Source organism: Rhinatrema bivittatum, chromosome 6, assembly GCF_901001135.1.
Source record: "Rhinatrema bivittatum chromosome 6, aRhiBiv1.1, whole genome shotgun sequence".
NCBI lineage: Eukaryota > Metazoa > Chordata > Amphibia > Gymnophiona > Rhinatrematidae > Rhinatrema > Rhinatrema bivittatum.
Window position 1 is genome coordinate 64885223 of NC_042620.1, and position 17904 is coordinate 64903126.

The 17904-nt window shown below is 39.7% G+C and overlaps 1 protein-coding gene across 4 annotated transcripts in view; it reads right to left on the reverse strand.

Moving 5' to 3' along the window:
* Positions 1-17904, reverse strand: part of GTDC1 (glycosyltransferase like domain containing 1) — a 710677-nt gene that overhangs the window by 491637 nt on the left and 201136 nt on the right. The window lies entirely within an intron of this gene.

The following is a 17904-nucleotide window of genomic DNA, read 5'->3' on the forward strand; positions in this document are numbered from 1 at the left end:
ACCTTACAAACAATAACAGTCTACCACTGATGTGTGTCTCACTAAGCACTCAGAAGTAAAACAAATGAGGGAACCCAAGATGGCTGCCGCTAATTAGAAGCAGGATGCTGGAGTTCTCTGTGTTGCTAATTCTTGATATTGATTTTCTTGTTTTTCCTACATCAAGGAGAAACAGAAAGGGGCAGTAAGAGGTAGGGATTTAGCCACATCCTCACCTGCCCTCCAACAAGCAATGCTGTCTGAATTTTCAGCATATCAATTACAGCCAGAGTCCAGCTTGGCAGGTCTTTGGATGACAAGCCTGCTGAGGTCTCAATCAGCCCTGACAACCCTCCCTACACCAAAGCTTCCTGGATTTGAAGCACTCAGTAGAGGATCACCGATGCTTCTTGCCCCTTTGCCAAGCCTTATCCATGTCATCTGATAGTGCCTCTCAAATTCTCCCTTTGCCTGTTACACCTGGTTTGAAGTCAAGAGAGGAAGGTTTGCTGTTATCTAGCATGGGTGTGATTACAGGCCTCTTTGGAATAGCAGCTGATTCTTCTGTGGAGGATCTGTTGAACTCAGAGGCACGTGGTTCAGGTTCTGTGGAGGTTACCAGAGCTTTGAATTCTCTCCAGGCGAGATTTACCCTCGGAAAGCCACTGAAGTTACATTAAATAGCCTTTGGAACACAGTTTCAACTTTGGAAAAATCAATTTCTGCACTAGTCACTGTCTCAGTGGATATTCATTCTAGAGTATATTGCCAAGATATTAAATTGACTGAACTTGAAAATAAAGTGAATTCTGTTGAGACTGAGATTAAACATGTTGAAGATACTCAAGTGACTTTGATTAAAGATCAAAATGTGCTTCATAGGCATGGATAATTTAGAGAATACAGCTATGTTTCAGAACCTCCGCATTTTGAATTTTCCTGTGATAAGATTTACTTCTCCTCTGGTTTTGTTTAAATCTTACCTTGAGGAAGATATGCAAATCCCAGAAGATGGTTTTCCCTCAATTATCAAAATATTATATCTTGCAAAGAAGTCTTGTGAAGGAGGAGTAGAATCTGGAATTCATGAAATATCTTCTGCTAGTCTGGATATCTCTGGTCTCCTTGAGACATCAGAGGAAGACGTTCTTTCTAGAGCAATATTTTTTAGTGTCATTTATTTTTCCTCAAGATCGTAATAACATTCTCTCCCTCTAATTATGTAATCGCCAAGATTTCTTTAAAGGACAAAAGCTTTGGATTTTTCATGATCTCTCCCACTCTACACAGGAGCATAGGAAAAAATTATTGATAATGTGTCCTGAGGTTTTGTATATTGGTGCCACCCATGTTGTAAGGTATCCCTGAAATTGTGTTGTTATTTATTCCGGTTTGAAATATATTTTCTTTAATCCTGTGCAATTAAGAGTTTTTCAGGATTCTAAGACAGGAAATAGAATCTAAACATCATTTGGTAAACATGTGTAATTTAAATTCATGGCTTGATCCCAAATCATGTTGGCAGTCTTATTCTTTTGTATTTTTTTCCTTTTATGTATAGGTGTAGTTCCCACTGACATTTTCTGGTTCCTCCCCCCCCCCCCCCTTGCTAAAAGTTGTGGTCTAAGGAAGGATTGCATATTATTATCTTATTTTTCTTTTTTAATTTATTTCATTGATTGTATACCCTGTATTTCCTTTTTGCAAGTACTGTATATATTTGAAACTGAAAACTGAATAAAGAGAATGCTAAAAATGAAGTAAAACAAATATATTGAAAATAAATATTTCAGCTTAATGAAATTTTTGAATGTGTCAGTTTCAAAGTTTTAATTAATTGCCCTATGATCCCAAAGAACTGCAACAGGACAATTTGCCCTCAAAGAACTATCCTCTGCTGGACCAGGAAACTAGGAAGAGATAAAACTTTAACACTGTGTGTTGTTAAAGTTTTAAAATATTTATTTTACCCCATGCTGTATCTCTCTATTACCAGTAATAAAAAACAACATATAATAACAATAGGGTTAAGGGAAGGAGACCAGAGTGAGTAGGGCCTGAGGTGACATAGTAAGTACGGAAAAGTGGGCAGGATTGTTGGGCCACAAGATCATTATTTGTGAACGTCTACTTTACAAAGCAGTAATATATGATTATTACATGAGTGCAATATAGCTAAGAAAATACTGTCATGTATGTCAAGAAATTACAACACTGGTCAAGTCGGACTTACTGGGTGACATAATGGCATGCTTCTTATTCCTCTGCTGTCAAGCTCGGCAATGTCTGTGTGAAGTTTGATGGAAAGGGATGTGATAGAGGGTGGCATGAAGTGTCTAAATAGGGAAATATGTATTGTATGTGAAGAGAGTGTATGTGCACCGAGAAGTGTTGCATGTGGGGTATGAGTATATGTTTGTATGTGTGGGGGTACTGGAGTGTGTGTGCGTGGAGGACAGGTTGTGGGGCCGAGTCTGGAGTGTGTGCTTATGTTTTGAAAAGTTGTGTCTGCCAAGGGAATCTATGAGTCTCTCTCTGAGGGGAGGAAGTATATGTTTACCCATCAAACACCCCATACACTTTTGCTCCTTTTCTACTTCCCTCAACCCCTTCTCCCTTTTCCTGTTTTCTTCTCACTACCCTCTCTCTCCTCTCACCTTCCTTTCTTCTCACCTTGTTCCTCTTTCTTCCTTTTCACTTCACATCACCGGACTTGCCTTCAGCCAGCAAGAGTTGGAAGCCCAGTTGTCAATTTAGTTTCTCTAAGTTGCAGCACATATTTTCCTCCTGCTTTTCTGTTTCGTGCTGCCTTGCACGTTTACAGTCGCTAATGTGGTTATACGGATTGCCACATTGGCAACAATAGATGCCCTCACTGAAGTGAAATAATCCTAAAAATAAAAAGTCACTCCGCCCCTCATTAATTAGTATCTACTTTAAGTTAAATATAAGAATTGTATACTGAGTATTGATGGTATTTGCATTTTACAAAGATCTACAGAATAATATCTGGTATGAGGCATTGGGGTTTTGATATAATATTTACCTCATGTGTAAATCTATAGTATACACTTTTATCTCTAACTAGTAACAGGAAAAACAAGCTAACTCTGTGAGAAAACTATGTGATCATTCAGCATTCTATTATCAATATCAGTTTTGTGTTTTCAGATATGCTCATTTTTAAAATAATCATTAACAATTTCAATGCATTGCTGTACCTAAAAGATAGTCTTCCAATGTACAGATATCCGTACCATGAAATATATAGTATGAAGCAAGATTTTGTTACTTAAAAAAAAATACCCTATGACTAATCTTGAAATAATCAGAAATTAGAGAACAGTTTAAAATAGAATGCTAAATAAAAGTCCAGCGTTTGGAAATACTGAATCATAAAATGTACCAATACCCAAAGTGACTCAGAATTCTCTACTGATACAACAGAACTTCCCCAGGTATTCTACAACAAAGCAAATTATTGGTTGAAATGCTATTTTTTAATTACAAAATAACATTCCAGATACTAATGATCTAAATTCTGCCCAAGCAGCAGGGGGATGCAATGAAGAAGGGGTCCACCTGTAGCTACTCCCTGATCTGCTAAAGTGGATCCTCCAACAGCCCCCCAGCTCTGAGGGCCATTTCCAACTGTCACTTGAAGGCCCTTAATTTGATTTGACTATTGTACAAGGCTTTTCTCCTGCTACAGACTCAGCTGATTTCTATTGTTTGTGATGATTTTGGTCTATTTTATTTTATTTGCAATATTCATTATTGTGATCTGTGTTTATGTTTGTATTTTATTTTTGTATTGTTATTGTGAATGTTGTTAGAGCTGTGAATAGGCAGCATATAAAAAATTTTGAATAAATAAATAGTTAATAAATTTATACAAACATGATTGCTGCAATACCTACAAACTAGCCAACATTCAATGTCCATACAGCCAGAGTGGAAATTTTAAGCAAAAGAATTGAATGAGTTTAACATCTTATTGTTGGTGACCACAGATTACATTATGCAACTTTAATAGCACTGTATGTTGAATCTTAAGGCATATCACAACTCATCTTCAAAGTTCATTAGTACTAACAATAATAATTTCAGGATCTAAGGAGGAAGCAAATTTGATTAGGGAAGTCATAAGGTAGGTACTACAGAACTTGGGATTCATTTCACTCAATTTATAACAAAGGAAAGTTACAGGTAATAGTTGTTTGCTTTAGCAAACAAAAATAATCACCTTTTATGTAAAAATAAACGTGATTCAGAAGCACTTCATACCTTAGAAAAGTCAAGCAAACAGCCATCATGTGCCATTTTAGACTGTGTGTCGCGCCCCCCCCCCCCCCCCCACACACACACACAGTCTGAATTGTATATAATATAATATATTAAATTATCAGTAATACTCCTGGGGAAATTCTGTACTACGGCACAATTGCAGAATTGGAGTAAAATGTCCCTGTCCTGCAGACTTTTACATTTTACATGCAGAATTTTGCTATATACTGGTTGTTGTACCCAGAGAAGCCCCGAAAATAACCACTGGCAGGAGAAATAGAAGGCACAGTGGCCACTGCATTCATCCTCCTAGGCCAGGATGGAACTGTATGGAGGAACTGGATGAAAAGCAAGACCCCCAAGACAGCAAGAAATTACAGCCATGAGAACAGGAAGGCACATATATGTCTAATCCTATGACCCTATATAAGAGCCTAATTCCAAGCAGCCACAAGATTTTATTTCTTCTGTAAATATTTAATATATTTCTTGTATATACTTTCATGTACTATATACTACACTAAAGGGACGGGCCCAAAAAACAGGAAGGAAGTCGGTCTAGCAAAGCCGTGAGGAATATAAAACAGAGAAGCCGAAGTCCTCAGGAATATTTATTAGAAAGGCAATATTCCAGTAAGTGCCTGACTCAAGGCCTGAGTTTCACCTGAACACGGGCTGCTTCAGGGGCTGTTCATGACAGATTTTGTCAATTGACAGGAAACAATACAGTTATCTCATACCTCATCCAGTAGTACAAAATCATTAGTAAAAGATGTGTTCCAATTTGTTTATGAAGACACTTTAAAACTTGCGTAATGCAGGTACATTCAAAATTGAATGAAATTGCTCCAGATCACACATGGGCAGATTTTCAAACCCTGCGCGCGCGACACAGTGGCCGGTGTCGGGGCATGGCGCGCGCAAGTTACGCTTGCCCGGAGGCAGGCATAACTAGCTGGATAAAGGTTAGGAGGGGGATTTAGGTAGGGCTGGGGGGGTGGGTGGGAGGGAACAGGCAGGGCGCGCAGGGCTCGGCGCGCGCAAGGGTCACAAATGTGCACCCCCTTGCGCTCGCCGACCCCGGATTTTAAAAGATATGTGCGGCTACGCGCGTATCTATTGAAATCCGGCGTACTTTTGTTTGCGCCTGGTGCGCGAACAAAAGTACGCGCTCGCGCTTTTTTTTAAAATGTACCCCACAGTGTTTTGGGTTATTGGTTTAGAACTGGAGAGTAGAACAAACGCTATTGTATTGTATAGCGTTTGTTCTACTCTCCAGTTCTAACCAATAACCCAAAACACTGTGTGATCTGGAGCAATTTTATTCAATTTTGAATGTACCTGCATTATGCAAGTTTTAAAGTGTCTTCATAAACAAATTGGAACACATCTTTTACTAATGATTTTGTACTACTGGATGAGGTATGAGATAACTGTATTGTTTCCTGTCAATTGACAAAATCTGTCATGAACAGCCTCTGAAGCAGCCCGTGTTCGGGCAAAACTCTGGCCTTGAGTTGGGCACTTACTGGAATATTGCCTTTCTAATAAATACTCCTGAGGACTTTGGCTTCTCTGTTTTATATTCCTGTATACTACACTACACGATCTTGCCATGTGTTCTGAAAAGCTGTGTGTGTTAAACTGTTAGTTGAGGTGCTGCATATGTGGTGTGAAGGGAGGGTATAAGTCAGATGTGTGTCACCAAAAGAGCAGTATTTTATTCTACTACTGCTGCCCTACTCACTCTATCCCCTCAATTCAGACTACGAGTGAATAAGAGCTCTCTCTGCTATATCATCACTATTTAACTTGCGAAGAGGAAAAATATGGAAACTGGCATTTCAGAAGTAAAACTAAACTAAACTGTTTCCCCATGTAGTGCAACTGGTAGTCAATGAAAGAAAAAGACAAGTAGAACTGGGGAAAAAAAATAACAATATTGCCATTATTCCTGATAAACTGATTTATAGAAATTATCTTCGCTAGAGCCAATTGTCAAAAAGCCATTGTAGTTGCAAACTACAGGAGGATATCTTTTACCCAGTTTTTTTTGTTTTTTTTAAAGGAAACCATGTGGGTGCTCTCTCTTTGAAAATCTGGATAATAGTATGCACTTTAAAACCACTCATGCACTGCACGTGCTTTTTGTGTATTGGCCATGAGGGCAAAGATAGCACATGCAATGATGGAAATTACATGTATGTGCATGGTTTCTCTCCTCTAATCAAAAGAAGCCCACAGAAATGCCCCTTTTTAATATGGGCAAAAGTATACACGTTGTGAACTCTTCACATATTTTTTGCCACATTTGAGGAGGTCAATTTGTTAGGCCTATTTATCTGAGTCAATACCAATTTTCCTGAGTAAGTGGCATTGACAATTGCACTCAATAAGTACTATTTCCATTCAAACAACAGTTGATTAGCCATGAAATACTAAAAGTTAAATACTGGTAAGAAACATTCTCCTAAATTTGTCACAAGTTCTGTCAAAAACAACATGTTTTCTCAAAAATAGCATCAAATACCGACATGTAATGGTGTTAGGTGTGACTAACTGGCTTAATCAAAACAAATGTTTACTGAAACCAAAGGCGTCCAGATTTCACATTTTTGGGCTTTGCAATGCTTGCACACATTTTATATACCCGTCTATATTATTTTTGCGTTAATCATTACATTCTTTTCCAGTATTAATTTAATAGGCATGCCGTTTGTCCTTTAAAATACAGTTTTTAAACTTTAAGGGTAAATACAGTTGAGCACTTACCCCAGAGTTCTTTAAAGGCCAGAGTTTGTTAGAAATATTATCATTTATACTCATGAACGGGTATCTAGGGGGCAGTATAAAATGTTATTCACTGTATTTTCATTTCTGGAGAATAAGCTACAGGAGTTATTGAAAACATAAACTTAAAGCTACATGGCCATGCTTACCCCCTTGATGCCGGCAGGACCAGAGTTCTTGCCATTAAGCACTAATGCATTTTCAGTTAGTTTCTAGTGCCTGGAAGTCCTAACTATTAAGAATTATCAGAGTCATGTTTACTTACATATAGTACATGAAATTACAGATTATGAATAAATGTATCACTTCAATAAATATGTGCATCTTATCTATAACAGGTTTGTAATATAAAAGATTTAATTTCCAGTTTTCTCATAGGCACTTAAATCTGGATTGGTAAAGCTAGGTCATTCTGAGTCCCATTGAAGGAAAAAAAAACATGTGGTTAGTTAGCTGGTTTCTAGGGTTACTGTATGTTTACTGTGTTGTGGTTAATTTAATGTTCAACTTTAAAAAAAAAAAAAAAAAAGGAAGAAAAAAGTCCAACAAGCTAAAATGTATAGTATGGTTAATCACAAGACAGAGTTTTACTAAAACATAAATTGGTAAGCAAAGAAGAGAACTGTATTTTATTTAGTTTTCCCTGAAGAAGAGAACTACATTTCATATAAATTTCTCTGAACTTTCACATTTTGTGCTTTTCTATGGGCACACAAAATAATAAAATTAAAAACTGCAAGATAAAATCATAAATGTATAATAACAGTGAAGATTCATAACGTATCCAACCTACAGCAATAACTGTCTTACCTGTCAAAGCCAAACTGTTTTATGAACTATAAGTTACTGATATGATATGACCATGTTGGCTTTATTTTAAAAAATGCTCCAGCATTAATTCAGACTAATAAATATAGCAAACAACCCTCCAGAACAGCCCAAAGGTGCAGTGGTTTAAAACCCAGCAGGATGCTGCACCTTTAGCAATACATTTTAACACTTTGATTTGGAACAGAAAAGCCCTGATCTCTTTTCCTAGGCCTTACCAGTTAAGGTAATCACAGTCATCAAAACTAACACAATTCAAGCTTATTATCTTTGCTACCCTAGCCTATGTCATCTAGGACAGATGCTCTGAGTCTGGGTGAAAGGAAGTACTGCTCCACAATATATTCTGATACACAAGACAACTTCAGTCACTACGGAGAAAACTCTATTTGATTACTCTCAATCCCCACAAAACAAAGAGCTAAAACAGTAAGGGGCATATTTTAAAAGGTATGCACGCGGCCTACATTTGTGCGTGCTACCCGGCACTCACAAATGTATGCTCGATTTTCTAACATGCACATGCAGCCACCCGCATGTTATAAAATCAGGGTCGGCGTGTGCAAGGGGGGGGGTGTGTGCACACTAGTGCATGCGCCGAGCCTTCGAGGAGACCAGCTGGCTTTCCCCATTCCCTCCAAGGGAATGGGGAAAGTCTAAAATGGTTCCCCTCTTGTCAGTTCCCAGACTAGCTGCTCCATCTAGTAGTCATTTATTTCATCTAGAAACTTTACCTCCTCAGCATGTCCTGAGGTGACATTTACTTAGTCAATACTGGGGTAATTGAAATCTCCAAACTGTGTTGCCAAATCTGTTAGCTTCCCTAAGCTTTGTTAGCATTTTGTCATCTATCTGTTCATTTTGGCCAAGAGGATGGTAGTAAACCCCCACTGCTATATTCTTTCCCATCACACATGGAATTTCCATCTATAAATATTCTTTTCTTCATTTAGTCTCCTGCAAGATTTTTAACCTGTTGGACTCTATACCCTCCATTACATAAAGCACCATTCCCCCCCCCCCCCCCCCACACACACACACACACACACCAAGTTGATCAACCCTATTATTGTATTATAATTTGTACCCATCTTTAACACTGTTTCATTGTTTAAACTCCTTCCACCAGGCTCTGACATGCCAATTACATCTAGTAGAGGGCATAGCTAAGTTATGAAGAGCTTTTAAAGTTGTTAGTCACCAAAATTTCCTCAGGAATGAATTATAAGTTAGAAAAATATACCAAAATGGCTGCCATGTGAGAAACATAGCAAGAGCTACCTTTCTCTGTTTTGCTTATTGGTGTCTAATTTTCCTTCTAATATGCCGCATACCAAACAGAAAGCCAAACTAAGGGAGAATATCAACAGCTCCCCTTCACTGGATTTACACCAACCATGAATTGAAGGTTTTCTTGCTGCTGTTCTGACACTTATTCTGGAAGCAATGGCCGCTGCAGGGTCTGACAGAGTGAATGCCGGCCCCACTGGCTAAGGAGATCTTACTGAGTCCCGGAGCACCGATAACACCATCCGTCCCTTACCACTTGATACCGGTGTTTTTGGAAATGTCACCAGTTGCCCTCAAGGCTGGTTGAGGGATGCCGGCTTTAGAAGAAGCAGCTGCGGAGGCAGTCAGGGGCCCAGATGTCCCTACTGTGATGAAAGATTATTTCCCTACTGAAGATGTGTGGTTTTCTTCCGAGGCATTAGAGACGGTGGACCTCCTGGCTCGGGCCTCAACACCAGTTCCACTTGCGGATTTGGGCGGTGACACTACATGAAGCAAAGGCAGTGTGGCAAAAGTATGCCCAGCACTGAAAGCAGCTTTAGTCAAGCCTGCTTTGATTACACTGGATGCCATCTGGAATGCATTGGTATCACTTGAAACCTCTCTTTCTTCTTTAACTAATGTAACTTTGGACACTAATCATCATGTATTTGAAACTGAAAAATTGGTTTTATCTGAGTCCAAAAATGGAAGTTTTGGACTCCGGGTTTGCTGCAGTTGAGAAAACTTAACATGGCTTGGTTCAGTCCAAATTGGTTCATTCTAAGAAACTTGAGAACATTGAGAATTTTCTGAGAAGACTTTATTTGACTGTTCTAAAGTTTCCTCTCATAAAATTGATTTCCCCTCTAGATCTTTTTAAGAATTATATTTCTCGTGTTTTTAAGATCTCAACAGCTGCTATGCCTGTTATTATCAAGGCATATTATTTGCCACAAAATGAGGAAGGAGTTAATGGAAATCAACCTCAAGAAATATCCTTGGATTTGATGGATATTCTTGAATCATCACAAGAGATTGAGATTTCCAAAAGAGGGACATTTTAGTATCTTTTACCTTTTTGATTTTTCTTTCATAATAGATTACTTTTGTTTTATGGCCAGAAAATATGGATGTATCCGGATATTACCAGAATAATTCAAGAGTGTAGGAAAAGGTTTCTTTCTATGAGATCTGAAATTTTGTCACTGGGGGCCCAATTTATTTTGGGATATCCATGTAAGTGTTTGGTGAAGCATCTTAATGTTAATTATGGGGTTTTTTTTAACCGTCTCAACTGCAGACATTACTGAATTCACACACCTAGACATTGCTCTTTTGTAGAATTGGCCAATTAGATTTGTTGGTGTGATTGGGCTTCTCATCATTCTTTTTCATACTTTCATGGTTCTATTTCCTTCTTTTTCCTTGGTCTCCCCTTTTTCCTTATTATATTGAGGAATGTGTTAAAGGTAAATTTTTCTAATTTATCTTGTTTGCTTTATGTATTACTTTAATATTGCAACAGCAAATAGAAAGTGGAGATGATGAGAAGTATATACAGTTGGTGAAAACTGCAGGTACAGATGGTATAACACTAAAATCTTCACAGATTCTTATGCTTAAAATAGTGCCGGAAGGTTTCCAATATATAGACAAACAAAAGTGTCCTTATACTGTGGGAGAAAATGCTGATATAAGGTACAGGGCCGCCTGGACGGAGGATAATCCAGGTCACAATGAGCTTCCAAGCATGATAAAAGCAGGAGACAATTTCCGATCTTTATGTAAGGCTGACTATTCAAGGTAAGTTGTTTAAATAAAAGGAAGGCTCTGACATTCATAACATAAGGAGAAAACTGGAACCATGGATTCTGTTTCATGTTATGAATGTCAGAGCCTTCCCTTTATTTAAACAACTTACCTTGAAAGGTTGACTTTACATAAAGATCAGAAATTGTCTCCTGCTTTCATCATGCTTGGAAGCTCATTGTCACCTGGATAATCCTCCGTCAAGGGGCCCTGTACCTTATATCGACATTTTCTCCCACAGTATAAGGACACTTGTTTGTCTATATATTGGAAACCTTCTGGTACTGTTTTAAGCATAAGGATCATGAGCTTACTTTAATATTGCACATATCTCATATTTTCTAGTACAAGGAATTCTTGTGTTTACATGAAAATTTATGAAAAATAAAATTAAAAAAAAAATTAGAATAAAACGAATGTAAATAATGTTCTATGTTTTAATTACCTCCTGAGGATCTACAAATTTTTATGCTCATCATGCTACTTTTTAAACACATGCACTTACTGAAGATTTTAAAGTTTCAATGTAACAAATGGAATTTCATCAAGTTGCATTTTGATCAATGTAGAAGAAAACATGACACATGGGTGACATGCTAATGATGCTGAACAGACCCATCATTCAAAGCTCTAAAAAATTCTTAATGAGCATTAGCAGTGGTTTCCACACATGCTACCTCTTGAGCCCCCTCAATCTTTTTTACAGCTTAAGATTTAGTGAGGCAGTTGACTATCCAGGGAGGTGGGTGGGTAATAATCATAGCTAATTCATTCTGTTCTCTTCAGAGAACCTGCTTCGAGATAAGCAAACCTGCTTTCTCCTTCATCCAAAAGGAATGAATTAGCCTTGACAAATGGGGAGTCCCAGGCTGAGGGTTGAACTATGCTGCTCTAAGGACCACTAGTTTGGTAGAGGGGCTCAGCTTGGAGAACTAAGGCAGCAGTTTACTTAGCCCACTGAAGGCCCTTGCTGGTAGGAGGACAACACTGCATACAGGTATCCTCATATTACACCCCCCCCCCCCTCAAAAAAAAGGGCAGATTCCAGATGCCTCTAGGAAGCACCCCTTCCCCCAGATTACAGCTAAAGATGGGGTTTAGGGCATCGGACTAAGATTCTGAGTCAGAGTCCAGCTGGCATGTTGCAGAGCCTGGTGCAGACTTAGGAACAGAGTTCAGCTGGCGCAAAGTGCCAGGACCAAAGTCAGAGTCAGACCGGAGTGAAGTGCCAGGACCAAAGTTACAGCCTGACTAATGCAGAGTCAGCACCAAACGAGCAGAGAGCCTGGAGTAGAGTCAGTGCCAAACTGGAGCAGAGCACATGGAGCAAAATCAGCACCAGATTGGAGTGGAGAACCTGACTGGAGTTAGTGCCTGACTGGAGCAGAGTGCCTGGATCAAAGCCAGAGACTGAATGGATTGGAATGCTTGGACCAAATCAGTGCCTCACTGGAGCAGAATGCCTGGACTGGAGTCATTGCCTGAGTGAAGCAGAGTGCTTGGACCAGAGTCACACTAGATCGGAGTCAGCCGGGCGACAAGACCTGAAGCGGACTGTAGAATCCAAAGCAGGCTGGGAAGTGGCTGTCACTGATGCTGGATCCAGAGCAAGCAGTAAAGCAGCTGCAGCTGCTGTTTGAACTGGATCCAGAGCTGGCTATGAAGCAGCTGCTGCTCCTGGTACAAGATCCAGAGTGGGATATGAAACAACTGCTACCTGGAATGAAGACTGCAGCATGGAACTTCAGCCGGAGGTGTACTTAGCCTCCCTCAATGAGGACAGATACAGTTTCTGGAACATGGACTCAAGGACCCTCAAAAGAAACAAAATCTGCTATGGCAGAAACTAGAGAAGAGCTCAGCCTAGAATCTGCAATCGGATTCAGTTTGGCAAGTACTGACTTCTTGGAAGCTGGGGCAGACTTGGCTGAAGTTCAAACTAATTTAGCCAAAACAGTCTGTAATATCAGTGGAGGCTGCCTTTCCTGAAGACATTTAAAAAGCAGGGTTTGGAACAGCTGAATGGACTGGAGTCTCCAAGGCAAAGCTTGAAACAGCTGGCTGGAACATAGGCACTGGGTTGCCTGGATTCTCTGGTGCTGACTGAGAGGCAGCAGCTGCTGCTGCTGGCTGGACCAGATTCTCTGGAGCTGGAACAGCTACAAGGATAGACAGAATGGCTCCAACACTGGCTGCTGAAGTGACACGCATCTTGTTCAAACTGATCTCTTGTATAGTTCTCAATACTTGTTCTATGATCCCTGCTAAATCAGAGGTATCCTGCCTTGAAATGATTTCACCACAGGCTAACAGGTCATTTGAAGCACATACTGGATTATTTGGAACCGGGATCTATGTCTACTGAGACTAGCATCAACGTATAGCAAGCAAAGCACTTTGCATCAGATTTGGGTTGCTTTTGTTTTTTTTTACCGGATATCTGTTACAAGTCCAATATGGCCCTTCCATGTTAAAACCTTGAGAAATAGGCTTTGAAGAATGAGGCACAAAACATAGCACATGACTATCTTAAGATATTACAGGGTCAGAAAAATATTGAGCTTAGCTTGAAAGGGCTCATGTTGCCACTCCTGGGGGGGGGGGGTGTCACTGGACTCAACATGATGTCATGTCACTAACCCCTAGCACAGAAGCAAGGCTGGACCCAGGAACAGCAGGTGGAAACAGGAACAGGACTGGCCTGGCACCAAGAATATTCTGCTTGTACTGGCCACCTCCTTCTCAGGCTAAGCTTTCAGGTTCTGGTGGTTGTAAGGACTTAAGGAGCACACAATTAATATAAAGGGTACCCAATAAACAAGACACACAACACTGAGACAGAACAAACAGATACCGGAAGATCACAAACAAGACAAGCACAAAACAAGCACAAAACCAGAAGGCCGCAATCACTGGACCAGAATTCAGGACCAAACAGAACAGAAACAACCAAATAGGATAGGACAAGCACACAGAAAAGGCCACGATACTTAGGCCAAACATGCAGAATAGGGCAAGGCAAGGCTAGGAATCAGAACATGAATCACAACACAGAGTAAAAGAACTCCATGCTGAGCCAAGGTACTTGCAGGGAGCGCTGAGTCACTGCTAGGATCATGGCTGTCAGTAGTTCCTGGAGAATTTAGGCAACAGGTTACATAGCCCATTGATGGCCCATGCTGGCAGGAGGACAGCACTGCACACAAATATCCTCACACCACGGAGACAAAACTTCTTCAACACGTCAATAAGAAGATAAGACTGACCCCACCATTGTATTGTACTTTAAAGGTTATTATATTTGGAAACTAATAAAGACATGAATAAAAAAAAAAAAGAAAGAGGATAAGACTGGTCCACCAGCTGAATTGCTCATAGGCCACAATTGGAAAAGAAAGATCCTCTTCAGAAATCCAATATGTTCCTCCACACTTTGTTGTAGAAGAGCTGATGTACTCGGCTACAAGGAATAATCAGGCTCCAAGGCGCTTCATGCTTGCTGAACTGGACTCTGCACCAAGGCCTTCTGAACTGAGAAACTCTGTTCCAACATAATAGACTTAGATGGACTTAGCGCCATTATCTCATATCTCTGTGTAGATGGTGCATTGGAGGGGTTTTCCACACTGATGCGATCAACAGTGCTCTGGAGGGACTGGGCTGAAAGTATATAGATGGGTCATGCCATGGACAATGGAACTTGTATGGACTTGGCCCCAGCCCCAACCATCCTAGATACTGACCACAGACCCAGAACTGCAGGGCAATGTGTCAGTCTTATCTTCTTCAGCTTCAATGAGGCCCACAATGGAGATGGGCCTAATTTTGGCATCATCTTCCATGCCTCTTTTAGCTCAAAGTGCTTCTGTGCCTTACTCAACACTTTGCCCAAGACGGATCTGAGAACAAGTGCCATAAAGGGGGAGCTTAACTATGAAGTAGGGAGAAGAGGAATTCCAATGTCTGGACTAATGCCAGCACTTACACTTAAGCTCTTATTTGAGACCCCACATCTTCCAGGGTGCTGAGCCCTGGGGAACATGCAACCACAGTTGTAGAAGATAGCTATGTGGTCATAACTCAGACACTTATAGCAGACCTCATGGAAATTAGTGATGGCATCTGGCATCCACAGATGCAGGCCCAAAAAACAACAAGGTAGGCAATCTAAAAAAAGCTGTGAGCAAACGTAAAAGAGTAGATTCCAACGAATGTCTTTTTCAAAACCTTTAATGGCTGGAGACGTATCAAAACAATAAAACCGCCCGACTCAGGCTGAATTTCGCCACCTCCCAGTGGCTGCCTCAGGGGCTTAAGAAAGACATCAAATTTCGAACGAATTAAAAAATTATTCTTATATGATATGAGTAATCAAATGCGATCCACGGCACGGACGTATCTTATCATGAAACAAGTAGCTCATAAACGATTGATGGCTCCATGCACTTAAAGGTGCCTCATACGTGAGCACTGCAGGTCGGCGTCCACCGTCTCCGCTCATGGTAATATGTAAGAGCTACTTGTTTCATGATAAGATACGTCCGTGCCGCGGATCGCATTTGATTACTCATATCATACAAGAATAATTTTTTAATTCATTCGAAATTTGATGTCTCTCTTAAGCCCCTGAGGCAGCCACTGGGAAGTGGCAAAACCCGGCCTGAGTCGGGTGGTTTTATTTTTTTGATACGTCTCCAGTCATTAAAGGTTTTGAAAAAGACATTCGTTGGCATCTACTCTCTTACGTTTTATCCACAAATGCAGGCCTTGGTGCCACTGATAGCTGCCATCATATTAGTTCTTTCCCCAGACATTGCAAAGTTGAAATATCTTCAAAGTTAAATTATAGGGTTTTTTTTGTACCACTTACAAATGCTGTTGAGGGGCTGCTGAGGCAATGAGGAAAGAACTAGTACAGCAACGAAACAAACAAAACATTTGCAAAAAATATGAACGAGGGAGGGTCACATTATCATTGTGGAAGCTTCCACAAAACCAGACTGAGGGGCCCGTAAGGCAGCATGCACACAGGAACTACCACACATTTTCAGTAAGAGTTTTACTGAGCTTAAAGAGATGGGTCTGTAAAGTGCCATCAGATGACATTAACCCAAACCCTGCTTGTCAACATAGAAAATAGAAATACTCCATTCTTGGTGGAAAAGAAATTGCTATATGTGGAAGGAACTTAAACATAGCTCGTGTGGACAATGTGCTTCCCTAGGCTCCCTTACCAGCTGGCACTGCACATAAAAGAAGGCCACTCGATTCACAAACACCATATCTTATCACGCCACAATTATAAAGCAGCATTCACCACAAAATCCAATCTAGGATAAAAGGACAATAAAACACATAGGAGAAAATATCTGAAAACAGTGCCTATTGCTCATTAACTATAATCCCAAAAGTTTCACAGGTCAACCTGTAAATGCATATAGTTATCAACTGAGTTCTAAACTGCAAGAAAATGACCAATTGTGTAACATTTTTCTGCAGCAGCTTAATATGTATAGGTAATACAAACTGTATTCCACCAAAATTGTTTATCTAAACTGGTACAACTATTCTAAATACTGAGAAAAAGTTTTAAGTCAAGCAATAGCAATATGTCAAGCAGTTTCCTCTGACATGAAGACAAGACCTTGCCAAACCCAAGAGATGTCCATATAAGAGATGTGGAAGCTATTATATATATATGTTTAAATGTTAAATAAGTTATCTTTTATAACCTGCCATAACTGCTGTAAAGAAGCTACCATATATATCCTCTATATAATCTATATATCCTTCATTAACCGCTGTAATTAAGCGACAATGTTTAACCCCCGTTAATCAGTCTCTCATTTAAATACTGCTACGTTCCTTTACCTTCTCAGCTGCTGTCTTTCCTCCTTTACCTTCTCCCTCTCTCTCCCCCCTTCTTTTCGCTCCTGCTCCATCTCCCACTCCCTGTTTTTTGTAATTTCCTCCTTTCTCAAGTTTATTGTATACCGGCGTGATGTGCTCACATGAACACCAGTATATTAAAAGCTGTTAAATAAATAATAAATAAATAAATATAACAGTTTGGAAGTTAATTTCACAATATCCGAACTGTGTTTAATCATCCTCCATCTATTCAACAAAAATAGCTGAACGCTCTTACAGCAAAACGCCTATGAGATAAAGCACATACATCAGAATGACAGAACTAGCATTTATTGTTGCTCTGAGCACTAATCTTATTCAAGAAGAGTCCAGATCACCTTACATACAATGAAATAAAGGGTTTGTAAGAGAACAACCAATAGAGATATTCTCAATAATTTCCCCCAAATGACAGAACACTGCTCAGCATCAATATCTTCCCCTAACTCATTCTCTCATAACTTTTTCAAACCATTACAACTATTACTGTGAAAAGATACCAATATTTAATAAAACCTAGAGTAAGTGTGAGATTACTTGTTTGTAGGTAATGTTTCAAACTGAAACATTTATAGCTCTGAGATATTGGTAATGCATATATAGAAACCAGTTTTGGAAATGACATATATTGTCTTCCATTCAGCACATGTTCTAGAATCCTTATAGCCTGGACTTGCCAAAGTTAGCAACGCAGAAATGTTACTCATTTTAAACTCTGAGTTGTTCTAAATCAGCAGTTTAACAGAATAATTCCATTTAGAAACCAAGGTCATGTCCAACTTCAAAACACAGTTCAATCTCAAAGCTTTGAGCAAAGTCATACCCAGAAAATGACAACAGGAAAGGAGCAGCCTGTGTTTTCTCACTCCAAAGTCAGCCCTAATAATTAACATCAGCATATTTCACCCAGAAGCTTCTCTGCTAAGAATAAAAGTATAATGATACAGCAAAAAAATTGAAAAAGGAAGCCCCCCCCCCCCCCCCCCCCAAATAACTTGTTTAGACATTGCAATATGGGGCATTCTTTTA